This window comes from Thermobia domestica, chromosome 7 (genome assembly GCF_964235325.1).
Source record: "Thermobia domestica chromosome 7, izTheDome1.hap1.1, whole genome shotgun sequence".
NCBI classification, from domain to species: domain Eukaryota; kingdom Metazoa; phylum Arthropoda; class Insecta; order Zygentoma; family Lepismatidae; genus Thermobia; species Thermobia domestica.
Genome location: NC_137460.1, coordinates 187,175,637 through 187,192,269, shown reverse-complemented (window position 1 = coordinate 187,192,269; position 16,633 = coordinate 187,175,637). Strand labels below are relative to the sequence as shown.

The following is a 16,633-nucleotide window of genomic DNA, read 5'->3' as shown; positions in this document are numbered from 1 at the left end:
AAGGTTGTGAAATGGATGTCAACTAAATGTTACTGAACACATACTGTAAATTTACAAGGAATAATTCCTGTACATCATGTGTTCAAAATGTTGAACTTTATACCGCACGTATTTATTCATAACGGTCCTGTAGATCGATGAACATGTTAGTGAACACGGTTTGCTGGAATGACAAAGCAAATGACCGAATCTTTTCTCTTAACTCCGGTATAGTAGTGGGAAGTTATCTGTTCGGAAAATTGCTTCCTTCAGTATACCCCGTATGTAGGCATCTGGAGTCATGAGGTGAGGGGAGTGGGAAGGATATGGAAAATTCGTTCCACAGCAAATCAAGCGACGTCCAAACTCTTGTGAGCAGAAGGGTAAGTGACTCACTTGCAGTGTGGGCAATAACTCCGCCACAAAAGCCGCACAAATCATGCAAGACTGGATCAATAATCCACTGTCGATTGATGTGGCGATCAAACTACACATTGCTTTTCATCACTGAACCATATGTTACTGATGAAATCTTCATTTTCATATGCCATAGCTAACACTCCAGAGTAATACAGTAGAAGGCCACGCTAATCTTTTGCAGTGAGACGCTGCCTCACACCGTATGTGTGGAAATATTGCTCGACAATAAGTACCTCCTCCTCTGTTGTCAGTAACATTATCCCACAGAGCACATCACAGCCAGTGGACGTACATATTACTTCCAGAACGTCCAGTTTTAGTACATTGACTTATGCGTAACATCCATTGGTTGTCCATATTACGTTCGGCAATGGATATCCACATTCTGAACTTGTGTGGACGGTCCATTGGATGTCCATATTACGTTCAGAAGTGAATATCCATTTTCTGGACTTCAGTGGATGGTCCCTTGGATGTCAATATTTAATCCACAAATGAAACGTCCACGGACCTACATTATCTGGATAAAAAAAGGGACGTACGGAAAACAACATTCAATTGTTAGTGACGGCGCATGCGCAGATCCTTGCACAGTGCACTCTCAGCCGGTTTGAATTGAATGGTTGACTAAGGTTGTGGAATTTCAGTAATTTATTTACGAAGACCTTTCTGTGTTGGAGTGAAGAAGAAAGATAGAAAACGAACTGCGAAAAAGGTAAGATATGATGAGTGATTTGTTTATATAGATTTAGGTCCATGTTCCGTTAAGGGGGTCCAAAACTACACTGGACCCCCTTAAGCTAACCTAAGCTAACCGAACCTAACCTAACCTAACCTGACCTAACTTAACCTAACCTAACCTAACCTAATATAACGTTATATTATGTAATCAAACGAAAATCAATAGAAAGAAGTGGTGTCAAAGGCACTGGACCCCCTTAACGGAACATTGACCTAGATTTATTCCGGTGCACCATTTATTATACAACTGAAAGTTTTTGTGTATGTGGACAAAAGTAAGTCATTATCAATTATAAAGCAATTCTTAATTAAGAAGGAACAATTCAGGACGTGGATAACTTCACTATTACGTCGACATTCCATTTCAAATCTTATATTCGGGTGTATTATAATAGGCTGGGGTAACGTAGATGGGCACATGGGAATTGGTAATATATATATATATATATATATATATATATATATATATATATATATATATATCAGTGAATTCGGATGTTGAAGGGTGTAATAACACCCTCATATAAGATACTAGTGAGCTTCGTTCCTTCTGTACCAAAGCTCAGGACTCAATTCGACATTACTCGAGAAGACGGTTCAACCAAATTTTGACAGATTTCTTACATTCCCAGGTTACATTAGAGTTTTGTATTTCTTTTAGCCCAGCATGCACAAAATGAGGAGCTCCATTACTACTTGCAGATTGACTTCAGGAGGGCTCAGTATGGGTTAACTACTGTGTCGCCGGACCAATTTTAGAAAATTTACCAGATAAATTGGAGAGTTTCTTTGGTTCGTGAGTAAAAGTAAGTTGAGGGTGATAGTTACCAAAATACTTGTCGTTAGTTATTTTTGATATTGTAAGCTACACTATATATATGGGGGGCGGAAGGGACTATTTGGCGGTATATTTGTTATGATTTTTGGGAAAGGCAAGTGCGTAAATGACAAGGTTGTGTCATATCGTGATTGAGTTTTATGAAGTTATACAAAAATGAGTGTCAGTTGCCGAAATTGTGTGAAAGGCATGGTCTACTAAACAGGCAAAAATTTATTGTGACTAGTGTAAACAAATTGAAGCTACAGAAAAGAAGAGGAACATTTAACCAAACCTAATCGAATATAATCTAATTTAGTACATTTTGGTACTTTTTTGGATTGCATGTGGTACCTCCCCCAAAGCTGTGCAACACATAAGGCATGCATTTTATGAAATGAACTGTTTGATGAAATTGTTTTTCCACCATCCTCGTTTATGCGTATACTCATCGCCGCTGACGCGCCTGCTCCCTACGGACGCTGTTTCTGCTCTCCTGTTTTGATTCGGTTGGATGGCATTCGTGCTTTTTACTGGCCACGTAGCACAAATTAGTCAGTGTTTTATGGACTAGCTTTTATGCCATACGTTCACATCGTATTTCGAACAATAATCATTATCAAGTGAGCCAGGGCCAATATCTAGTATTTTGGGTGAGAAACTAAATAATATTCCTTTTCTTATTTTCGTATTCTGGCAATACAGCAATAATATCATAAGTATAAATACATTGCGGATGTGAGCTCCTCCCTGGCTAAGCAGTTGGCGTGCGAGACCCGAGTACGATTACCGGCGAGAGTTCAGGTGTTTCGGATTCCACGTTAATCATTAAGTTTACGTCTTATGTAGCCTTACTGATGAACGGGACGTTAAACTCAACAGCAACGACATTGCGGATACCGGTTCTGAAAGACTGGCCTGAGCCTAATAAAAAAAATTACGGGTGTGTGGCATAAAGTCTACAGTGCATGATGATGTACCAACTTGTGCTAGGTGACCAATAAAAAGCAGGAATGCTATATTCCCTAGGTTAGGCCTAGTTTGTTTCAGAGTATAATGAGAGTTCTTGGACATTTTACACTTCTAGTTATCGCTTAAAAGCTCTTTTCGCATCATTTCTCGTCTGCTCAGAGGAATGGGGTGAACATAAATTCGCCAAGCGGTGCTTAGTCTCTACCGAAGTTGCATACAGCACAACCCAGTAATGTGTATCGTTAGATTTAAATAAGGAGAAGAAAAGTAAAAAAGAAATAATTTAAAGATGAATCCTCCCTCTGGCCCCAATCGACAATAGCACAAGTTCCTTGAGTCCACCTTTTTTCCTTCTTTTACCTTTCTTCTCTTCACCTGCTTCCCCTTCCCCCATCTCACTTATGCTCCGTCGTTTCGTAAACGAATGAAAATTATATTTTTGAGTTTTACGTCCCACGTTTATACCTGTTACGCTAAATGAGACGGTGGTGATGATGAGAAATGAATTAAATGGTGGAATGAAGAAAGTGGGAGGAAATGGGAGAACCTCGAGGAAACCCACGCACATGGTGTTTGTCCACCACAAAGTTCACTTGGCGGGAACAGGATTTGAATCTGGGGCCATATGCACCAGAGGTGAACGCTCTACCACTGAGCCATCGTTTCGTAAAGTGATAATTCTTCAAGTCAACTGAAGGCATTATTTTATAGTGAAGATACGCTTTCACAATACGATATACTAAAAACTTTTAGATGCAGTGTTTATCTACTTAAACATATCTGCAGATATTGTAATATAAGACTGAAAATACTGCACAATAAAAACTGAAGATGCTGGATCATAGACACTCAGATGAAAGTAGTCGCCAAATTGTGTATTTCTATGTACTTGTTTTTTATTTTTTTATTTATTTATTTATTTATTTATTCCCCTGAGTTATTTTTTCTCTGTTCTGCCTCAAACGCTCCCGCATTTCAATACTTCAGTGTGTATCTTATCGTTACAATGATTATGAGAGAGAGAGAAACGCAAAAGGTCTATAGCATCAATTTTTTTTGGGGGGGGTCATAATAGTAAAGTTTATTATTTACAGTATCCTTTATATTTATTAAGTTGAAATAATTACTAGCAAATGCTAGCAGTGATATTTTTTTCTTCGTCACATCTGCCACAGGTGGATAGAAGAAATGTCATTGGTTAAAGATTTTAGCTCTCAGATTCTAGAAGCTGGGAGTAGGAGATGTAGAAGCGTCTTTTCTTCGAATATCGGGGTTGGATTAACACGTACAATGTAACTATAGAAATTTTCAGTTTTAAAGTTTCGGCGTAAAAGGTATATCGACCAGATGAGGTTGAGTGGAAATTAGTCGCAATTCGGCGTGCAAGTGAAGACGAATAGTGTAATGACATCTATGCGTATTGATATCTTGCGAAACTTCATAAATACGTCCATATAATATTTAGTAACGTTATTATATTATATATATTATAATATTTCCAATAACGAGGAAGATTTAGTAAAGAAAAAGTAATACAGGTTAACACATCCTATGTTTTTTTTTTTTTTTTTCATTATTTCGGTATTTTCCAGTTTTTTTAGTTGTACTCTATTTTCATTCGAATTAAGTACTTTCTTCCTACTTTGTTTTCGTGTGAGAGGAAATTTTCATCTCCTTGTATACTTCATGGCGTTTGTCATGGTTCCTTCGGGGCAGAGCGGTGTGATGTGGAGGGACATGTGTGTGAGCTCACAGTAAGAAAGTTTAACGTTATTTTCCATCACCGATGGACTTGTGCTAATAACTATCCGATTTAATTTTAAGCTTTCCTCCGGACATGTAAATTATTCCTATTTACTTAGTTCACCTTTTGGTTAGATTAATTTCTATTATTTAAATTTTCTTAAACTGGATTTTTTTTTAATTTTCCTTTCTATTATCTTTGCTTTTTGACCAACTTTTGGTGGTAACGAAGTTTGTTTGTTATATAGAATTTGTTCAATTCTGAAGGTCGTCTAGCCGAGACGAAATAACTAAGACGCAGTTACTAAGGGGGGGACTTTCTAACGGTGGTCCTCCTTCGTATCTCTACTTGTTCACAGACTTGTAGCTGGTTTGAGGATAGTATAATCGGTCTGTATTGAGAGGACCATACGTTTTTGGGGTCTATGTCTAATTGTTTCGGTTTAAGTCAACAAATGGTTGTAAGTTTTGTAAGTCCATAGCACACCATCTCCAGAATTAAATGGCATTTGCAGTACTGTCCTAGTAGAAATGCAGCGTTAGGTTCATACGTGTAGTATGTTACCAGAGACACGCGTCTGAAATATAAAAAAATGTCAAAAATATTGCATCATCAATTTGGTTTTAGTCTTAATATTTAAAGATTTGGTTTTAGTCTTAATATTTAAAGGTTAAATTGTAAGCTATAATGGACGTAGATAAAATTGTAATTGATTTCATAATTTTTTCTAAGACAGTTAATGAATTTTTTATCCAGGATAACACGGAAATAAAATTTACTTGAAAGAAAAGGGTCGGGTTGAAAATGGGCTGTAGTGTAATAATTTGACGTGCAATGACTCAAATATGTTTATCTCCTTTTTTAAAAAAAAATAGTACAATTTTTATGTTGCACATTTAATGTGCGATAAATATATTTTCGTAGTAAATGGGCTCAATGTTAGATATATAACATTTTTGAAGTCGATTACAAATATCTACCTTATAACATTTTTCCTTTCAATTACACATAATATATCATGTCTTGCTAAATTAAAGTTAGAGGCAGCGCCGTAACTTAGATTTTTTTTGGGGGGAAAGCATTAATATTTGAGCCCCCTCCAAAAGATTGTTTTGGATTCCCCACAAAATTCGAAAATAGATCTCGTCTTTCCATCTTTCTCTTACTCTTTGTGGGCCCTCCAGCTCTCTGCAGGGCCCATTCCGTACATGACAAATTAACTAAAGGGACAATATTTACAAATGTCAAAGCCATAAGAATAAAGATTTCTGGCGCACTTAATAATATAGACATTTTTTACTGAATTGGGTCCACGACACATTTTTGTTTTATCTACCTGTTGTGTGCTGTTTTGTGTATGGAATGTAGTGAACCTGTTTGATGCTTCATTTATAATTACATGTATTACAGTATATGGAATAAAAAATTGTCTTAAAGTAGGCCCCCTCGAACGGCGGGAAGCTTTCCTGGAGGGGCAGTTGCCCTCCCTGCCCCCACAAGTTACGGCCCTGGTTAGAGGCAAACAGGCATGATTACGTTAATTGCTGCAAAATTCTTTAGTTGCTGTTTTTACATTTTCTGGTTATAACTAGTTTAGGTCTCATAGATTTGCAGATGTTAGAATGTCAAAATACAGTAATATACACAGACTCAAGTATAACACTTATTCTTCTTTCCACAGAATCCGTAGAAAAAGCTTGCGGGACAGTTACAGAGAAAAAGTGGAGACGATAATTCAGAAGCGGCTGCGACGAACGAAGGAGAGACAGGAGGGAAGAGAACAAAGGTTAGTTATGATTTATTGAGAAAGTATAGTTTTAAGTTATAAAATTCAACAAATTTCCAAAGTAGTAAAATGATATTACGGTTGTTTTAATGAATTGCGTAGAACATAAGGTAGACGAACAAGATAACGTACAGAATAGAAACTGAAGTTTAATGTACTCTGGCAACAAACTCTACGATACCAAGAAGCTGTGTTGTATTGAAGTAATAGTATACTTGCTTACAGTTACCCGTTTAATTTAATTTTTTAAAAATATCAGGGTGTTTACTCAGTGTTTAACAAAACTTTTGAAAAGAAAAATGATAGTTTCACCGAACAGCTTGATATTCATTTGCATTCATGCTACATAAGTAGTAGATTAAAATACGGAACTATAAATAAATACATAGAAATGTTTAAACCTTTTAGGATTTCCATTTTTTGAGTTAACCTAAGACTTTCACTCAAACAACTACTGCTTCCTTAATATCTGTCGTAGGATCAAAATTCATACTTTGTTTCTTAAGGATAGAGGATACTTTCCAATTGTATCATTCGCTTGTCCGTATTATACACTAGAAACGAAAAAAAAAAACTGGGGGATTTTTTGGAAAAAAGAAATCGAAATTTTTGCGCCCTTCTGGCCCGGGCCTGGGTACAGTCATGGTTCAAACGTCATTTTCTTCAGTATAACGAGCTCTTTCTAACAGTACCACTACATGTCCGTATCGTACACATCAACCGGAACAATCGAGACAATCGGAAATTTTTCAGAAAAACTCACCGCTTCGGACCCCTCCGAAAAACACTTGAGCCCCTCGTACCCGACCCTGGTTTCACATAGGGATCTCAAAAAGAATGAGAAATACCGGTACCTAATGGTGCACGCAATCAGTATGCAAAGTTTCAATCTGACATCTTGAAAATTAAAGGCGTGAAAAATTTCTGAAATGTATTTTATGAAAAATTGCACGCACTTCCGCCCCCACTTGGCGTCGCCAAGTTCACCATCCGGTTTCAAAACGCATCTGGGGTGTTCTTTGGTCCATCCTAGACTTGACCAATAAAAAAACCGGCTTAAATATTTGTTATAGAACCTAAATAAGCGATCAAATACGATACTACGCCGTGGTAACAGAAGTTACTATAAAGCCTAAAAGGGTTAAGCTTTGGAAACAGAACGCCACTGTGGAGCTTCGCACTGCCGCCACCTGTATATATATTATTTCGGAAAGGTGGGGATATATTCGTACTTACAGTATATATTTTTTCCGATATTTTAGAAAATCGGAAAACCTTTAACATTCTTCGATCTTACAATGGAATGAGAAAGCCTGTTTCTTAGATGGAACGACTTTTGGGAGTTAAACTTGAAATTTGAGATTCATTGTATTGTGCTTGAACAGAATAAAGTATGAAAAGAAAATACATTTTGTGGCCCAAGGTTGCAAGAAAAAAAGTAGATTTTCAGAAACTTGAAACTGCCGCTAATAATACATTTTGTAATTTGTATTGATTAATTTATTTTTAGTTTAACGTCCGTTTCAGCAGCGAGGCTATATGAGACGTGGACCTACTGATTAACGTGGAATCCGAACCACGTGGGCTCCCGCCGGGAATCGAATCCGGGTCTCCCACGCCAAAGGCGCGTATGCTAACCGCTTAGCCACGGAGGAGCTCATTTTTGTAATTTGTAGTTCAATTTGGAATTGTAACTTTGTATACATAAAGAACCTTACTTAACCCGCGTCAGGTACCATGGGGTCAATTTTGTCCCCAAACACTTATACTAACAAATATCCTTCATTAGGTAAACCCGAGCACAAGTCTGTAGTAAGCATAATTCCTGTCTGAAACCAAAGTGAAAATACAAAAAAAAAAAGAAAAAAAAGCTAGAAGCAATTTCGAATGTATTAAAAGTTACAGCACTGTGAAGAACGTGAAGAACACTGGGGTCAATTTTGATCCCATGGTACCTGACGCGGGTTAACAGCAACCTCATAATCTGATTTTAATTTTGATCGTTGTGATATTGATTATACCTATAATTAATTTTCCCATTTTCTTAATTTCAGAAAAAAGAAAAATGGAGCGCACGAAGAAAGAATCTCATGATATATCAGTGAGAAGGTTAAAATTCACTTGCTTTAAAAAATATTTATTTTAGTAACAATATTATGCGTTTATAATACATTTCATAATCAAGAATAAAACATGTATACGAAACTTTTAATATCATTGAGATGCGAAAGAAAATCGTATTACAATCTTATTCAATATATAAAAAAGACAAATATTGTGGAGCAGTATATGTAATTAGAGGTAATCCAATAAAGTATATTGTTATGTTATTCGTTTCTTTCTATGTTACGCCTTTCTTATTCTTTAATGTATATAAGTTCAATAATTTGTAACGTTCTCGGCCATTAATGGATGGCATGTTTTGATTGAAGTTAATGTTTCTCCTATGAGTATGATAATATGCAAAAAAAAAAAAAAAAAAAAGGAGGGGATAGTGTTAAAAAGTTTTGGTCATCATTTGTTTCAATATGAGAAGTGAAGCGTAGCTATCTTGTCTGTTCTCAATACTAAGGAAAAGGGAGAACTGATATTTCCAAATGAATTTGAAACTTTAGAGTGAATCGAGGGAGGTTTCGGTTTGTGATGTCTTTCTATGCATCTACAAAGAGTGGAAGAGGATGCAGGTTTGAAGCTTTTTTAATCAACAAATTGTATTAACTGAAGCGTATGGGCAGAATACTTTACTTTGTTAATTATATTTTGAGTTCTCATTTTCGGGAGATAAGGATGCATTATTGTAAGGAAGGATTAATTCATGTAAAATTTAAACTAAAGTTCATTGAACGAACCTTCTGATCCTGATGTAAACATTGCAGAATTGAATTACTCCGCCTATCGGTCAGCGCTTCTTTCGAGAAGCACGTGCTTGTACCCTGTTGATGTTTTACTTATTCCCCGCATGTGACCATATTGTTAACTGTGATTCGCGCTAAAGTGTGGTCAAAACCACTTTCAATGCATGCGTATTCTCTTTTATTGCATTAATTCAATTTAGTTCTTAGATAAAGTGTTGTTTCTGTTGTCTAATTCTAAGGAATTCTAGTAATGAGCCTTATAAGCTAGGACTATTTTCTTCTGCCGCATGGGTGTTCTAAGGCTCTCTAACCAATAAAATCAAACAATCACCACGTGCATTTGTTTACATGAGGTACTGAACGTTCCTTGAATAAATTTTAGATTTGCTATTGATACCGAATCTTCAAATAGTTTGACCTTTCAGTAGATAAAAATCGAAAACCAATTATTTTCGTGGAACACAGAACAAGAATTTTGACTGGATAGGTACGAAATATTAAACTTATTAAAAATATTTCTCATTGTTTTTTTGTTTGCTCATAAAACTTTATAGTATAAATGTTGACGTGTGTATTTGTTGACTGCTAGTAAAAATTGATGGAAGATGGCTTATTTAAATGTCACTTTGATATGGTAAAATTTAACCTATGTTAAAAATAGATTTAACCAAGATAGTATGGCTTCTGTATCGGGCTTTAAGTAAACCTTCTGTGGCAGTCCTTTAGAACATTCAGTGAAAGGCCATAATTGGTCCGTGTAGGAACCAAAAATAGTCACAATTTGTACGTTCATGTTCCCATGATATCCACATACGGACGTCCTCTACATCAGTTTGAAGTCCATAATAGGTCCATTTTAGCTCCGAATGGACGTCCAGAAGATGCATGGCAACTGTCCCAAAGTAACATCTTGTGTATATCCAGTGGACGTCGTATGGACCAAAAGAACACGTCCATTGGGCGTCTGTACGTCCATAATTAGTTCGTTTTGGTACCAGAAATGGACATAATATGTACGTTCTGGACGTCCAGTAGATGCACGGCAACTGTGCCACTTGTACTCTCCCGTGTACATCCACTAGACGTTGTATAGACCAAAACCACACGTCCACTGGACATCCCGTAAATCCTTGCCCGGACGTTAAATGGATGTACATTGGACGTCGGTGTGCTGTGTGGGATCTTCGCACCAACTGCACAGTACGCTGGTTCACACACAACTGAGCACAGATGTGGCACTCACAGCTCATCCACATAGCATCTGAGCGCCACCCTACGTGGATTTCAGTACTGTTTGTTTGCCACATACTTTAGATCTCACGCAAAAATTAGAACTATCAATTTAAAATAAAACAATTACCAGTTCTATTGATACCTTATAAACCCTGGATTTTTAAGTATTGCATACTTAATGGGTGATATCAATAAAACTGAGAACTTACTCATTATTCCCAATTTTGTAGTAGTTACTCGCATTGGTATCAATAAAAAGAGAACTGAGCAATACTCGTCTCGGCTGACCTCGGAGACGCCCCCCCCTTTGGAAGTAACCACACCTCTATTCTGGAGCCAAGTAACTACTCCGCGTTTGATATCAATAAAAATCAAAGACTCCTCTGTGATGCAAGTAACTTCTCCAAATTTGTGGAGCAATTAATATTACCTTATACCATTTATGTTTTGGAGAGAAAAACGGGACATTTTGAGGTTTCAACAATTTTAGGGAGGTTGAAAGTGATTATATAAATCCGGAAATGTTCCAGCTAACCTACGACGCGTGGGAGTCCATAAATAAAACAAGCTCCTAATAAACTTTAAATCCTACTTAATCCTAATATTAATTTCAACAAGTTTATTTTATTCTAAATACGTGCAGATAGAGAATATAGATGCTACTTCTTATTTGTTTCATTGCTATTCTTATTCTCAATAATACCCTAATGTGCTCTAGACTCTAATTTTCTTGGGGGTACCTGAATATAGGCGTACAGATAGCTAATGTCAGTGCAAACTAAAATTCCATAAAGCAATTAGTCATGCGAAAAAACGTATCAGTCTGTGCTAGATGGTCACAAGAAGCAGGAATTAGGTGAATAGGGTAACTTAAGTAAGGTTAGTAGAGTAGGGTAGGTTTGACCAGTAGAGTAGGTGGCTTAGGTTAGGTTAGCAAAGAAAATTAAGTTATAGTATGATAGGGTAGTAGAATAAGTTAAGATACGTTAGGTCAGGTTAACAGATCAGGGTAGGTTAGTACTTGTATGTTGCACTTGCAAATATCTTAATGAAAGATTTCGGAATGGTATGATTTTCTATGACAAATGTAACGCTTTCAGACTAGTAACATTACAAAAAAATATAGCTCTCTTAAACTGTGTACAACTACTCTGCCGAAAGTAAATATTAACTACTCTCTGTTTCATATGAACTATTTTAACAGTTATGTAGCCCTTGTAATGATTTCGGAGAAGTAACCCTACTTTTGTGAACAAAAAGTGTAGCTGTATTAAAGTGAACAGAAACCCTCCGCCGCCGAAATTAGTATTTTATGCAGTTCTATTTCATATGCACTCAGTTATTTTGACTGGAAATTTTCTAAAAAGAAGAGAAGATATTCTTAATCTGTACCCTTAAATGCGTCTTTAGTTTGAAGTTAACTTCTTAATACACAAGCATTCAGAGTAGTACTTACTTTCAATATACGAAACGTAATGCAGAATACTGAACCATCTTATTTAAGTACCACTGACATTATTTTCACCTTTCCGTTCACCTATGACTTATTTGCAAAATGTTGTTTATAGTAATTCTATTTAATTAAGATTAAACCTCTTAGGAATCAATGGATTTCAACATGACTTGAAGATTTTTTGGGCATCTAAATCGTTAAAATTTAAATATCCATCATGACATTCCACAACAAGCAAATAAAATAAGCAAGATGTATACGAAAAATGTAATCAGCTCCTGATGATCAACATTTAAAATGATTCAATAACTAGGTAAAGCAATATATTATAGTTAGTTATAGGGGAGAGGGGGGTACATTTGAACATCTGTTTTCGAATATTCGTTTTTGCTTCCAAACACACAGTAAATTTCCTTATAGAACTGTAGCAAAAGCTAAATATAATATACATTATATTTGCCATAAAATAGAGTACTTTGTTTGATCTTGTCATTCTATGCAAGGGCGCAGGGGGTGTCGTTCAAATGTACCCCCTTGGGGGGTACATTGAAACAAGCATGGGGTAGATTTGAACATACATGGGGCAGTTTTGAACAAACCGTTATTTTACTACAATAATCGTTATTTTCAGGATGAATTCGTTTACGAATAACAAGGCTAATGTAGCAAAGCAGCATTAACGGTTTAAGGCACAAAAATTAACCAATCGCGTATGGCAAGGAAATAATAGTAATAATTGCTGAAACATATATGCAGGCCGTATTTGTATATTGTGCGCCTCTGTGCTCTAAATAATTTGCCTCCCCCTTCGGAAACACATCTGAATTGAGTTGAATTCATAGTTTTTGGGGTCGCTGAGATGAATAGTGACAGTTTTAATCCAATTCAACTTCAAGGTCATACTCAACTCCCGAGTGAAGCGGGTGAAAGTTTAAAAATAATCGAAAACGACAGATATTAGTGTTGAATTCATTGTTTTCGAAGACGCTGAGTTTAACGGTATCAGTTTTCATGATGTTCAACTTCATCCTCGCCCCTTGGAGTGGGTGTAGCAGAGGATGACTTTTTTTTTTAAATAATCAGATAAGCTAGCTAATTAGTAACTACTATAATTAGAGCGAATTAAACATTTTCTCGCTTTTGCGCGGGACTCTGAGTGTGGTAGTGTTAAATATAACTTTATTGTGAATCTTTTTTTAAAAACATCCAAAGTTTTGCCGCCCCCTAAATTGTGACGTCCTGTGCTCGAGCACAGAATAGCACTTACCTAAATACGGGCCTGCATATATGCTGTACGTTATACGTTACACACACACACACATAAAAAGGATATGTGGACAACATATCTATAGGCGTAGGTGTGATCTGAAGAAAATTTTTAAAAAATATGATCATCGAAGCACATGTGTGAAAATATGATTATGATTCACTTTTTAATTTAGCTCGTCATACCTGATAGGCTTAATGGAAAACCTATTACTACTAGCAATCTAAAAGATCTAAGAAATTACATTTTTTCACTACTAACTGGGTACTGGACACGAAATTTATTCTACCCTAAAATTCTGCAAATCAACATGAAATGCCAGAATTTTTGCAGTACGCTTTGTTTCTCCAGAAGTTGTGGGATTAGAAAGTCTACACACAATATCAGCAGTTGGCACTGAACATTTGTCTTCCTTGTCTGAGAACACAAACATGTTGCTGGTACTTATAAGTTTCAGAAAAATATAGGTAGAACAATGTTCAAATGTGCCCCCTAATTTTTGTTCAAAACTGCCCCAACCGGCATGACCAAGCGGAATTTGGTAATACCCATATAGTACAAACTATTGTGAAATACAAAGGGCAACATTAGATAAGTAAATTAATGTACTTGCTTCTGCAATGAATGGCAGCTAATATCAAAACACAGGCTTCTGGCAAAAATCTTACAAAACTTCAGAAAAATTCCAACTTTCCACCCCACAAATGTAACAAAGTACTGCTGTTCATCAACAGTTACACTAAAATTGCAGATAACAGTTGACCGTCACGCAACGCAGTTTTGCCAAACTAAAAATTTTGAAACCACCAGATATACTATTATTTCTAGCCTGTTATCTTACATGTTCAAAGGTACCCCCTGTTCAAATGTACCCCCTCTCCCCTACTTTAAATACCCAACATTTTGAATTTGATACTTTAATTTAAACATAATAATGAAGCGAAAAAAGTATCCACGCATAACAAAATCAGTAATAGAATTCGAATATATACAATATTAATGAGAATTACGAACATAATTTACTAAAATTGTTGTGTAAGGGAAGTTATAACCATTATTTAGATGCAGATCAAGTTTAGGCACACTACTCATTATGTTGAAAAATTATAATTATTTTACTACTTTTCTTATTGTATTAGATTTGCACTAAAATAGACTTGCACTCGGCGACATGCTAATACCCAATTTAACAAATAAAGTCAAGGGGACTACTATAAGTAATTGTAAAAAAATGGATTCTTTCACAATTTGAGTATAAATGCAGCGCAGAGATAGGCCCTATGTGTCAAAAATTACGATATATTTTTGGATTTCGAGGCCAGAATTTTTAGTTGATTTTTTTTTTTTTTTTTTTTACTTTCTTGGTATATTTTCTGTAGTTTTTGTTGGTTGAGGTTAGATTAGGGTATTTAGTCCGAAGTTGGTCCTCCGCCTGGTCTGGCTAAAAGATAATAATTGGTTTCTTTCTGTACCAAAGTTTAATATTTATTTACATAGTATTGCCGAGCGAGCGTTAGCGAGTGAAAGCGAGCTAGAGCCCAGCACGGCACGTTGTTTTCTATCTTTATTACTGTTAAATGGGAATGGGGACCTGTGTTCTAGAACCTTACCACCATCTTGGTTATGTTACTTACCATTACATTGCAAAGTATAACCTTCTCCACGTTTCTTTACAGTTTTTTGCTTAACACATTTCCAACAATTTACTTTTAGGTTCCTTAAGCTATGATTTTTGCTTACTTTTAAAAGATTTTCGTGATTATCACTTTATTGTTTCACAAACTGTAATAATGTTATCTCATATCCAAGACTGCGTGCCTATATACCTGCATCCATGTTTACAAAATAAATGTTCATCACATTCCCACATTCTTACCATGAAGTAACGTTGCGCCAAGTAATTCCTTCCGCTTGCCAAATAGTTCCATGTTTAGAACCGTTTATATAAGAACTTTCGCTCTCCTTATACATGATCAAGCACACAAACAAGCAAATTATTCATTTCTTCCTGGTAAATTTTCAAAATTTTGCTAGAAACGCACGACCAACTTTGGAACTTAACCCTAGATTAGATTAGGTTTGGTTAACTTTGTATTGGGTCCCCAGTTCCAAAACTATCCCAAAATTACAATGCAAGAAACGCAAAGCAGCCTACAGTAGATGGCCACAAAAATACAAGAATGTTATCATAGTGAGACATGCCAGGCAAAGCTGGTGGTTCCGCACCACAGCGCGCGGTTCTTCCAAATAGAACAGGCACGTCAGCGATGGTAAGTATATGCGCAAGCGATTGTGGTGAAAGTATCTGGGTTTCCGCAGTGATACGATTTCCTATAGCACTTGTAAGTTTTGCACTAGTAACCAGTGACGACGCCAGCTTTAAGTTCTTAGGGGGGCAAAGGAGGGGCAGATACATTTTGAGGGGGGCGGCTATTTGCCATACCAAAAATGACATATTTATTACGTTTGACTTATTTTACATTACATTGTGTATTTCGTTGCTGTTTTCATATTAGACCTGTATGATTATAAATTAAACTTATTTCAAGTAAAATTTGTAACTAACAAATAAGTAACCTCTGCACATGAAACAATTTTCAATGAAACTTTCGAAGCCTAAATATAAATTGAATTACTTTCGCCTATGCTACAAGTAACACAAGCGTCTAATACTACAATGCTACGTATCTCTTTCTCTCTCTCTCTCTCTCTTTCTCTTTATATATATATATATATATATATATATATATATATATATATATATATATATATATATATAAGAGAGAGAGAGAGAGAGAGAGAAAGAGAATTCAGGAGGAGCTGCTGAAAATGTCGTGGTCCAATCCAGAAGGAGTGTAGATACTAGGTAGAAAAATGAAACCGTAGTTTAGAAAAACATATCTCCGTATATACAAATACAAATTCTCATATTATTAATGAAATTCTTATTGTTTCTTGGGCCTCTGAAGTGATTATGTGTGCCCAAACAGCGAATTTCACGAACATCCAAATCCTAACTGTTATAACATTTTTGTTCCACAAGGAAAGTCACCGAAGTAAATTAATGAGGAAATCTGTGAAACACCACGGGACTTTCCTCCGTTATATATGGTGGTGAAGAAGTGGCTTAGTATAAACATGGTGATTTCTCAACAATTATGCTTTACATCCAGGATGATTAAAAGCAATGACTCTTCCCGAAATCATGGATGCAATTTGTGACATTATTCTTGAAAATTGCAGCATTTCAGCCAGTGATGGATATAGCCCGGGGCCGGAGGGCCTAGGCCACCCCAGTTTTTGAGTGACAAAGATAACTTAAGCTATTATTTATATAGTTTTTAAAGTGTATAGTAAACTCACGAT

General features: G+C 36.0%; 1 protein-coding gene and 1 long non-coding RNA gene across 2 annotated transcripts in view; both read left to right on the top strand.

The window, feature by feature from the left end:
- Positions 1-991: 991 nt before the first annotated feature.
- Positions 992-8,754, top strand: LOC145688984 (uncharacterized). The gene is made up of 3 exons (XR_014132046.1): positions 992-1,114; positions 6,355-6,459; positions 8,514-8,754. It is a non-coding gene; the product is annotated as an uncharacterized LOC145688984 (long non-coding RNA).
- A 3,317-nt stretch (positions 8,755-12,071) lies between these two features.
- LOC145690621 (uncharacterized) overlaps positions 12,072-16,633 on the top strand; it is a 53,436-nt gene continuing 48,874 nt past the window's right edge. Inside the window, exon 1 of the mRNA XM_081765686.1 lies at positions 12,072-12,313. The gene's annotated coding sequence lies outside the window, so the exon portion shown is untranslated. The remainder of the gene's footprint in view (positions 12,314-16,633) is intronic.